This window comes from Periplaneta americana, chromosome 4 (genome assembly GCF_040183065.1).
Source record: "Periplaneta americana isolate PAMFEO1 chromosome 4, P.americana_PAMFEO1_priV1, whole genome shotgun sequence".
Lineage (NCBI taxonomy): Eukaryota > Metazoa > Arthropoda > Insecta > Blattodea > Blattidae > Periplaneta > Periplaneta americana.
Window position 1 is genome coordinate 9292911 of NC_091120.1, and position 10297 is coordinate 9303207.

The following is a 10297-nucleotide window of genomic DNA, read 5'->3' on the forward strand; positions in this document are numbered from 1 at the left end:
TATGGGTTTCCAAAAAAAAACTCCCGCCTTGTCAGCTCATCTTCCTTGCATATGAAATACATACTTTTCTGGGATTCGTCCCCGTCATCCCTTATAAAATAGCCATGTCTACACTGTGTGCAAGTGAGAGCGTAACTACCTTCTTCTCTTTCTAAAATCTGGTAATTCGATTACAATAGGGGCCAGTCTTCTATTTCGACCGCTGTACTTTTGCAGGAATTGCAGTTTCTGTACTGAGTTTGTATATTGTGAATTTTATTAGTAACAACAATGTAATTTATTCGTCACAACAGTAATTCCTTTCTACAATTCGCCTTAAACGCTCTCGTCAACAATTGGATTTTCACTCAACACAGTATTCGTTATAGCACTCCACTTACGGCAATGACAATTTACTTGGACTAGTACGAACAACAATGAACTGTTAATCTTAACTAATATTTACAAAACACTATTTACAAATCAGAACTATCAGTTCTCAGTTCACAGTTCTTCTATCTCAGTCACTCGAGTTCACAGTATCTCGAACCACAGACCTTCAGAGACAGTTCACTGTACTCGAACTCGGGTCCCTCCAACTGCGGTCCACTGCACTCGAACTCAGGTCCCTCCAACTGCGGTCCACTGCACTCGAACTCGGGCCTTCGGCTGCTGACGCAGTTGCGGACGCACGCTCGAGTCGAACTCCGGTACACAAGACTGGCTTCCTTGCTCTGGCTTTCTCACTGACTGAATAACTGAAAACTGGAACTCTCGTTCCTTCGAGCCCGTAATTTATAACCACAGCGACGTAGCCTCGAAAGTTCCACGCGTATCTAGAGATGGCACTCCAGAAAAATCCAGAGCCCTCTCCTCTCTACCAGCACCAGATGCGCGCGCACTCTCTCTCCACTCTCTCGTCGCGTAGGCCCTTTCCCCTTTCCCCACCGCGCGCCGTCCCTAGTGCTCCGTGAAGCCCGCGCAATCTGCTTTCTTGCGGGACGCTGGTCGTGAGTTCGAATCTCACGTCGCTGTCACAATATGAAGGTTGTGTGTTTAGTTTGATGAGGAAAGAAAATCAGTTTTCTGTGGCTTGTGAAAAGTGTAAACTCCATTATGTCATATGAGAATTTGAAAGGTAAACTCGGTGAAACATTTGGATTTAAATTGAACGATCGTGGAGAAGTGCGTGACAAAAAAAGTTTTTTCGTGTTTAGTGATGCAGGAAACATTATTACTAAACGTAGAGCGGCACTTAATTCGGAGCATGTGAATGCACTCATATGTTTAAAATCATGGATGAAGTAGTATTAACTAGGCGAGTCTTCATCTTTTTGTCATTTATGTTTGTCTAAAAAATTATCGAGGAAATTGGCATAATAAATTATAAGCCTCATAATAAATATGTCAGTAAGTAATTAAAATAGTTGTTTTGTAATATAACGATACAATACGATATATACATATATATTATATACACAACATTTCATACTTGTGCTTATCACCGAATACAAGTTAAATTTAACAATAATTGTGTATTACAGTATATTAAAACTTTTTAAACTCGATCAATCTATCGATTAATCGATTAAATTCAAATAGTTAATCGATTAAATATTTTGATCGATCAACAGCACTAATTATTTGTGTTTAACTTTATGACCCATGAAACTATTATTGTCATAGATAAACAGGAAAAGCATATCAGAGGGTCAGAAGCAAATGGGTGTAAGTGCACTTAAGTTATTTGTGAGAAAATATGATTGAAAGTACTTAAGATTTCGTAAATTCCGTGAATTTTTTTATTTCAATTTTAGTGTGTGGTGTGGTTAAAAGATGTATTCCTTTGCCACTAAAATTTTAAATGTTTTAGCTTGCCCTTAACTCATGTTCTTAGAAATGTCACTTGTACCTCTTTGCTTCTGACCCCATATGTTTTCCTTTTCCTCAAAGTTCTTGTTTTCCCCACATATTGAGAATAGAGCAAGAGTGTTTCATTTTCTTATATACGCCCATAGACCATTGTTTCTATGCATTATGCTGTACATTAAAGGAAATTGACATATTTAAGGTCATACTTGTTCATATTTTCCAACCACAATAGTATTTCACCTTTATATCAAAGTATAGGTTTTGTTATATTCTTCCCCACCCATACCCTAAAGGGTTATTATGTATGTATTTATTTACACGGCCGATCTGGGTGGCGCAATTGGTAGACTCCTGCCTTCTGTGTCCGGGGTTCTGAGTTCGATCCCGGCCCAGGACGATGACATTTAAGTGTGTTTAACTGCGACAAGCTCATATCAATAGATTTAGTAGCATATAAGAGAACACCTGAGGGACAAAATTCCGGAACAACGCGGATGCTGATATAACCTCAGCACTTGCGAGCGTCGTTAAATAAAACGATTTTAAAAAAAATTATTTACACTGCAAGTGGACAAACACCCGGTGATAATGGTAACTAAATTACACACAATAATTACAATTAATACACAACTTGGAGGATTTAATAAAGAACTGTTTTCAGAACATGGGAGGAGTGATAGTAGGAGGAAGAAGAGTTAACTGCATCAGATTTACTGATGATATGACGTTGTTAGCAGAAGAGAAGATGACACTGAGAGATATGCTACTGGAGCTAAATGACAACTGTGAGCAGTATGGGATGAAGATAAATGCAAAAAAAGACGAAGACCATTGTCATAGGAAGAAAAATAGAGAAGGTAAACTTGCGAATTCTAAATGAGGCAGTAGAGCACGTGGCAATTGAAGTCGAATTACCGTTCCAGAAAATTCTTTCATTTTTTTTTTCTATTATTGTTCCGCGAATATGAACGCCAAATGTCGAGAGTTAATATAAATATGTGCTCAATTTTTAATGGGAGTTTGAATGTTACAAATAAAAAGAAGTAAAATTGTATGAAGGAAAAAATTTCACTTACTGATTGTATTTAGTGCACACGTGTGTGTGTGTGTGTGTGTGTGTGTGTGTGTGTGTGCGCGCGCGCGCGCGTGCGTGTGTGTTTTTTTTCAGCTTTTTCTTCATGATATCGCTCCGTGTACGACTCTTCATTAGGATATTTTAACGTGAACTTTTGGAACATTCTCTTCCCATCAATATAATTATGCCAAGTTGAACAAGAAACGCTTTTGTTCTTCAGTCATTTTGTACAAAATTGATACTGACATCGACTTCCGAGTGTGTTAACTTCAACACGAGTGTATTTTTATAACAGACGTGTAATTAATTAAAAGAGTCAACGAAATAGAATATAAAGCAACATTTTAAAGTTCTGTGAATGTTACTTGTTTTGCCTTCACGTGTCCCGGAAATAAAGCGCCATTATAAAGTTTAACATGTTCGTACTTTCCTCCCCCAGCGTGTTCCTAATTACCTTAATTAAAACAGTCTATAATATTTCTAATATTTTTGTAATTTAATTTTCCATGAAAGTGAAGTCTCGATTGTCTGTCTTCCACCAAATTTAACAAGAATAATGTTTAGCAAGTTTATAATTAATTTTGCAGTCATTCACCTCTAAAACGTTATTCTTATTTCCTCAGCTTCCGTTTTTACTTTTAGACAAAAATAAATATAAACGTAACTTTATGTAAATAGTTTGTTACGTCGGTTATATGCTATATGGTATTTCACAACAACTCACAGAGCAAGACTAAATTCGGAACACTTTTTCCAGGCAGTCTGCTTCTGCAGTACCTTTCCTCATAATAAGACACATCAAGGTCTTACTTACTTACTGGCTTTTAAGGAACCCGGAGGTTCATTGCCGCCCTCACATAAGCCCGCCATTGGTCCCTATCCTGAGCAAGATTAATCCAGTCTCTACCATCATAACCCACCTCCCTCAAATCCATTTTAATATTATTTTCCCATCTACGTCTCAGCCTCCCTAAAGGTCTTTTTCCCTCTGGACTCCCAACTAATACTCTAAATGCATTTCTGGATTCGCCCATACGTGCTACATGCCCTGCCCATCTCAAACGTCAGGATTTAATGTTCCAAATTATGTCAGGTGAAGAATACAATGTGTGCAGCTCTGCGTTGTGTAACTTTCTCCATTCTCCTGTAAATTCATCCCTCTTAGCCCCAAATATTTTCCTAAGAACCTTATTCTCAAACACCCTTAACCTATGTTCCTCTCTCAAAGTGAGAGTCCAAGTTTCACAACCATACAGAACAACCGGTAATATAACTGTTTTATAAATTCTAACTTTCAGATTTTTTGACAGCAGACTGGATGACAAAAGCTTCTCAACCGAATAATAACAGGCATTTCCCATATTTATTCTGCGTTTAATTTCCTCCCGAGTGTCATTTATATTTGTTACTGTTGCTCCAAGATATTTGAATTTTTCCACCTCTTCGAAGGATAAATCTCCAATTTTTATAGTTCCATTTCGTACAATATTCTGGTCACGAGACATAATCATATACTTAGTCTTTTCGGGATTTACTTCCAACCCTATCGCTTTACTTGCTTCAAGTAGAATTTCCGCGTTTTTCCGTAGACACGTCAAAGTCTACAAATATTAAATCTCAAAGGTGAGTCCTTAGCACAGTTTAAGCCAAAATCTCATTTGTTGCATTTTGCTACCCGATATCTAAAAATGAGATACATTTTCAACGTAAATGTGCAAAATTGCTACAACCACACTGGAGTTCACAAAACTTCAATCCAAACTAATACGATTTTATTCATACTGTTCTGCCCAAGAGGAGATGATAGCAAGGAACATGCTATTGGAGCTAAACGACAGCTGTGAGCAGTATGGGGTGAAGATAAATGTAAACTAGACGAAGAGTATGGTACTAGGAAGGAAAATAAAGAAGGTAAACTTGCGAATTCTAAATGAAGCATTAGAGCAAGTGGACAGCTTCAAATACTTGGGCTGTACTATAAGCAGTAACATGAGCTGCTGCCAGGAAGTCAAAAGGAGGATAGCAATGGCCAAGGAAGCTTTTATTAGAAAAAGGAGCATATTCTGCGAGCCTCTGGAGAAAGAACTTAGGAAGAGACGAGTGAAGTGCTTTGTATGGAGTGTGGCATTGTATGGAGCAGAAAGGAAGAGACTAGTGAAGTGCTTTGTATGGAGTGCGGCATTGTATGGAGCAGAAACATGGACATTTACGACGAAGTGAAGAGAAAAGACAAAAAGCATTTGAAATGTGGAATGTAAATGTTATGTTTTATTTAACGACGCTCGCAACTGCAGAGGTTATATCAGCGTCGCCGGATGTGCCGGAATTTTTTGTCCCGCAGGAGTTCTTTTACATGCCAGTAAATCTACTGACATGAGCACACTTAAATGCCATCGACCTAGTCCGGGATCGAACCCGCAACCTTGGGCATAGAAGGCCAGCGCTATACCAACTCGCCAACCAGGTCGACTTGAAATGTGGATATGGAGAAGAATTGAACATGTGAAGTGGAGAGACAGGATAAGAAATGAAGTTTTGTTGAAAAGAGTTGGTGAAGAAAGAATGATGCTGATCAGAAAGAGGAAAAGTAATTAGTTGTGTTACTGGCAGAGAAGAAACTGCCTACTGAAGGATGCACTGGAAGGAATGGTGAACGGGAGAAGAATCCGGGGCAGAAGAAGATATCAGATGATAGAGGACATTAAGATCTATGGATCATATGCGGAGACTAAGAGGAAGACAATAGGAAAGTTTGGAAAAAGCTGGGTTTGCAGTGAAAGACGTGCCCTTGGGCAGAAAACTATGAATTAATGAATTATTAACTTATCTTGATTCAAAATACTATTTTTCAATGCAACAATTTCGAAGAAAAGAATAGAAATCAGGAAAAAAGCTAAAAAGAGTCAAACACTATGCTTGTCGTGTAGAAGAAGTTGACGTAATATCATTGCTTTGTTCTGGAACAGGATATAATTTTGTTATTGTTCGAATGTCTTCGCAATTTTATTGTATACTACGTTTTAAATACAGTATTAATAAAAATTCAGCACGTATGGGCGAATCCAGAAATGCATATAGAGTGTTAGTTGGGAGATCAGAGGGAAAAAGACCTTTAGGGAGGCCGAGACGTAGATGGGAGGATAATATTAAAATGGGTTTGAGGGAGGTGGGATATGATGATAGAGACTGGATTAATCTTGCACAGGATAGGGACCGATGGCGGGCTTATGTGAGGGCGGCAATGAACCTTCGGGTTCCTTAAAAGCCAGTAAGTATGTAAGTAAGTATTAATAAAAAATCATCTCGTTTATTCCGGCGATTGTCTGCTTTTAATAGATACAACGATTACATACACTAGTTTCATACAGATATTCCATTAATAGTCTAAAAAGCGTACAAGATACAAACGCGTTAATGAAGCTCTAATAGTAATTCGGCATACGAGAGATAACACAGAGAGCTATAAGAAGAATTTAACGAGCTGAACCTCGCTCTCGTGCTGTTTTGTGCCCGATTCGATTGCAAGCGCGAAGCATATCCCAAACATAACATTCCTGCAATATTTATCTATTCAATAGGGCACCAATATACAGTATGCAATAAAATCTGAAAATTGCTTACCAGAATATGTGTTAATTCGAATTCTAGGCTAATTGACTGAAACTCTATCAACTGAAGTAACTTATAACAGTCAAAGAACTGTGGATTGTATAGCAATGCTTGAACTCACTTTCTGACACACATACATTCGAACATACAGAAAAAACCGTACATATTGTCATTAAATTCAGGGGGTTATTCTTTGCGATATTCCAACCAATTAAGTTTAATATAATTTTGCTTCTTTTGCTTCCTTTTCCAGATAAAAACTGCTTTATGGGAAACATTTCATACAGTGTTTTGGGAAAGCTATCGATTGAATTCCCAATATGTCATGTAACTAATTGAGTTGATATATAATTAATTAAGTTTATATGTAATTAATTAAGACAAGTAATTTAGTTGATATGTAAATAAATTAAGGTGATATGTAATTAATTAAGATTATATATAATTAAGTTGTTATGTAATTAATTAAGGTGATATGTAATTATTTAAATTGGTAATAGTTGGGTGACATAGAAGTACTTATGAGTTAGATTTACTTTTGCTTATCGTAGGCGTTATTATAGAATAGTTTTTATTTATAGTCCTAGGTTTATTGCATTTAATACTTAAAGATTTACGTTTATTTTATTTTATTTCATTTACGTTTATTTATTTTATTTCATGTAATTGTAATTATTGTATATTATATATCACTGCCACCGGGTGTAGGGCCTATACCTAATTGTAGTGTTAATAAATACATACATACATATGCTCAGTCAATTTAAGAGAGCATTGTATTATGAATTTTACTGGAAGCCAGTAAAGAGATAGGTTTGGAAGTAAATCCCGAAAAGACAAAGTATATGATTATGTCTCGTGATCAGAATATTGTACGAAATGGAAATATAAAAATTGGAAATTTATCTTTTGAAGAGGTGGAGAAGTTCAAATATCTTGTTACTGTTGAGTAACAAATACAAAATGATACTCGGGAGGAAATTAAACACAGAATAAATATGGGAAATGCCTGTTATTATTCGGTTGAGAAGCTTTTGTCATCTAGTCTGCTGTCAAAAAATCTGAAAGTTAGAATTTATAAAACAGTTATATTACCGGTTGTTCTTTATGGTTGTGAAACTTGGACTCTCACTTTGAGAGAGGAACATAGGTTAAGGTTGTGTGAGAATAAGGTGCTTAGGAAAATATTTGGGGCTAAGAGGGGTGAAGTTACAAGAGAATGGAGAAAGTTACACAACACAGAACTGCACGCATTGTATTCTTCACCTGACTTAATTAGGAACATTAAATGCAGACGATTGAGATGGGCAGGGCATGTAGCACGTATGGGCGAATCCAGAAATGCATATAGAATGTTAGTTGGGAGGCCGGAGGGAAAAAGACCTTTGGGGAGGCCGAGACGTAGATGGGAAGATAATATTAAAATGAATTTGAGGGAGGTGGGATATAATGATAGAGAATGGATTAATCTTGCTCAGGATGGGGACCAATGGCGGGCTTATGTGAGAGCGGCAATGAACCTCCGGGTTCCTTAAAAGCCAGTAAGTAAGTAAGTAAGTAAGTAAGTAAGCAAGTAAGTAAGTAAGTATTGTATTATAATAATAAATTATTGAAATAATTTTATTTTAGTCTTTTATACGTGCAGACATTTGATCCGAACAAATGTATTATTATTATTATTATTATTATTATTATTATTATTATTATTGAGTTTCATAGCCACATTGATTATATTTACAATCACGCAATTAGAATGTTGGGAATAATACGGTCCATAACTTATTCTTTTTCCACGCCCGATTCTCTTTTAATGCTATACTATACATTGGTGCGATCGAAACTCGAATATGCATCTGTAGCTTGGAACTCGATTACAACTACAGATTCGGCTAAATTAGAAAAAATACAAAGAAAATTTATATCTTTAAGTTCATTCAGATTTCTGCCCATTAACTCCGGGTACAGTAACGAGAGAAAATACGAATATTTTAATTGTCAAAACTTATATGCTAGACGCCATGAGCTAGATAATCTGTTCTTTTGTAAGGTGATATATCCTGTGATTCCTTCTTAAACAATATTACTTTACGTATTCCAACAAAAGATATGAGAGCCCACAAACTTTTCTATATTAGAAATTCTAAATTCCTCTCACCAGTCTCCAGATGCATTAAAAATGCCAACATGCATGGCTGCGAATTCGATCCCTTCAATGTGTAGACTTAGTTTGCCCTTGGCAATGATTTATCATTTATGTATTATTTCAGAAATTATACTTAATTACCAGTGAATCGTCACTATTATTCTCATAGTAAAATATATCATAGATTAGAGGAAAATTCTTCCTTCAAAATTGTTTATGATTATTTTTATTTTTATTTCATCATTATAGTTACTTCAATTTTTGTTTATATGCATCCAGTGGACATTTCAATTTAATTTACTTATTTCAAATTGTATTATTATTATTATTACTAGTCTATTATTACTATTAATTTCTTCTAGCAGATTTAAAGCCGTGAGCCCTTCTCTTCCACTCAACCAGAGGATCAATTAAATTAAATATTATAAATAATGTAACATTCCTTTGCAGAACAAAAGTTACTTTTGTCTGGATGAACTTTATCCCTCCCAGTTATTTCGTCACTATTCGTGTAATGATTTTTTCTCAGTATTTATTAATGGATATTTGAATGGAAAATAAGGAATGAGTGTAGGGCCTACCTTCAAAACTTTAGACAGAAAACAGGAACTTTTTATTAAATCCTCCAGTTAATATATTAATTAATAAACTATTTCATGACGTTGGAAACGTAATCTCAATTTTGACTGCAAACACATCTAAGTGCATTTATTGAAATTTTCTCACAATCAGACGTCTCACTAAGTCCGTATTTTACAGGGTGATTCAGTAACTATGTGACAAACTCTTGGGGATGATAGAGGAGACAATTATGAACAACATTGATATAGAAACCTATGTCCAGAAACATTCCGTTTGGTAGTTACAAACCTAGATATGTTAGTCAGTGCAACCAGCTAGAATCAAACTCAAGGCCATCCTTTTGAAGTTTTGTTGCAGATGGCCTGTTCCAGCAAACTTTGGTGATTTCTCATAAATATGGCAGGCCCATAAGTTAGTTGGCATCGAAAATGATATTTGGACTGATTAAATCTTGCAACTTTCCTTCCATTGCCTTTTGCTCTTCCATAAATGAAATGCATGTCAGCAAATTGCGAGGAAAGTTGCAAGATATAATCAGTCAAAATATCATTTACGACGCCAACTAGCTTATACCATGTTTATGAGAAATCACCAACGTTTGCAGGAACGATCGTCTGCAACAAAAGTTCAAAAGGATGGCCTTGAGTTCGATTCTAGCTGGTTACACTGACTAACATATCTAGCAAATCAAGATTTCAGGCATAACTCCCTGTAGCTCTACCAACTGAGCTACCCGGGAACTCTACCAGACACCGATCCAATTTTTCCCTCTATATCCACAGACCTCAAAGTGGGCTGAAACCGTCTAGCAACCAAAATTGAGTGCACACTATCTCTGTGTGACTTAAATTGTGGTTTTCTGTTAACGAACAGTGACGTGTATTATGCAAATCAAGCTTTCAGGTATAACTCCCTGTAAAGTTAATTTGAACAATTTCGAGGGAAAAATTGTTCCGGGGCCGGGGCATAATGCACGTCACTGTTCGTTAACAGAAAACCACAATTTAAGTCACACGGAGTTAGTGTGCACTCGAAGT

The 10297-nt window shown here is 36.3% G+C and overlaps 1 protein-coding gene across 3 annotated transcripts in view; it reads right to left on the reverse strand.

Annotated features, from left to right (window-relative positions):
- The window catches only part of LOC138697518 (hexosaminidase D-like), a 942328-nt gene that overhangs the window by 513023 nt on the left and 419008 nt on the right, over positions 1 to 10297 (reverse strand). The gene's annotated exons all lie outside the window — the stretch shown is intronic.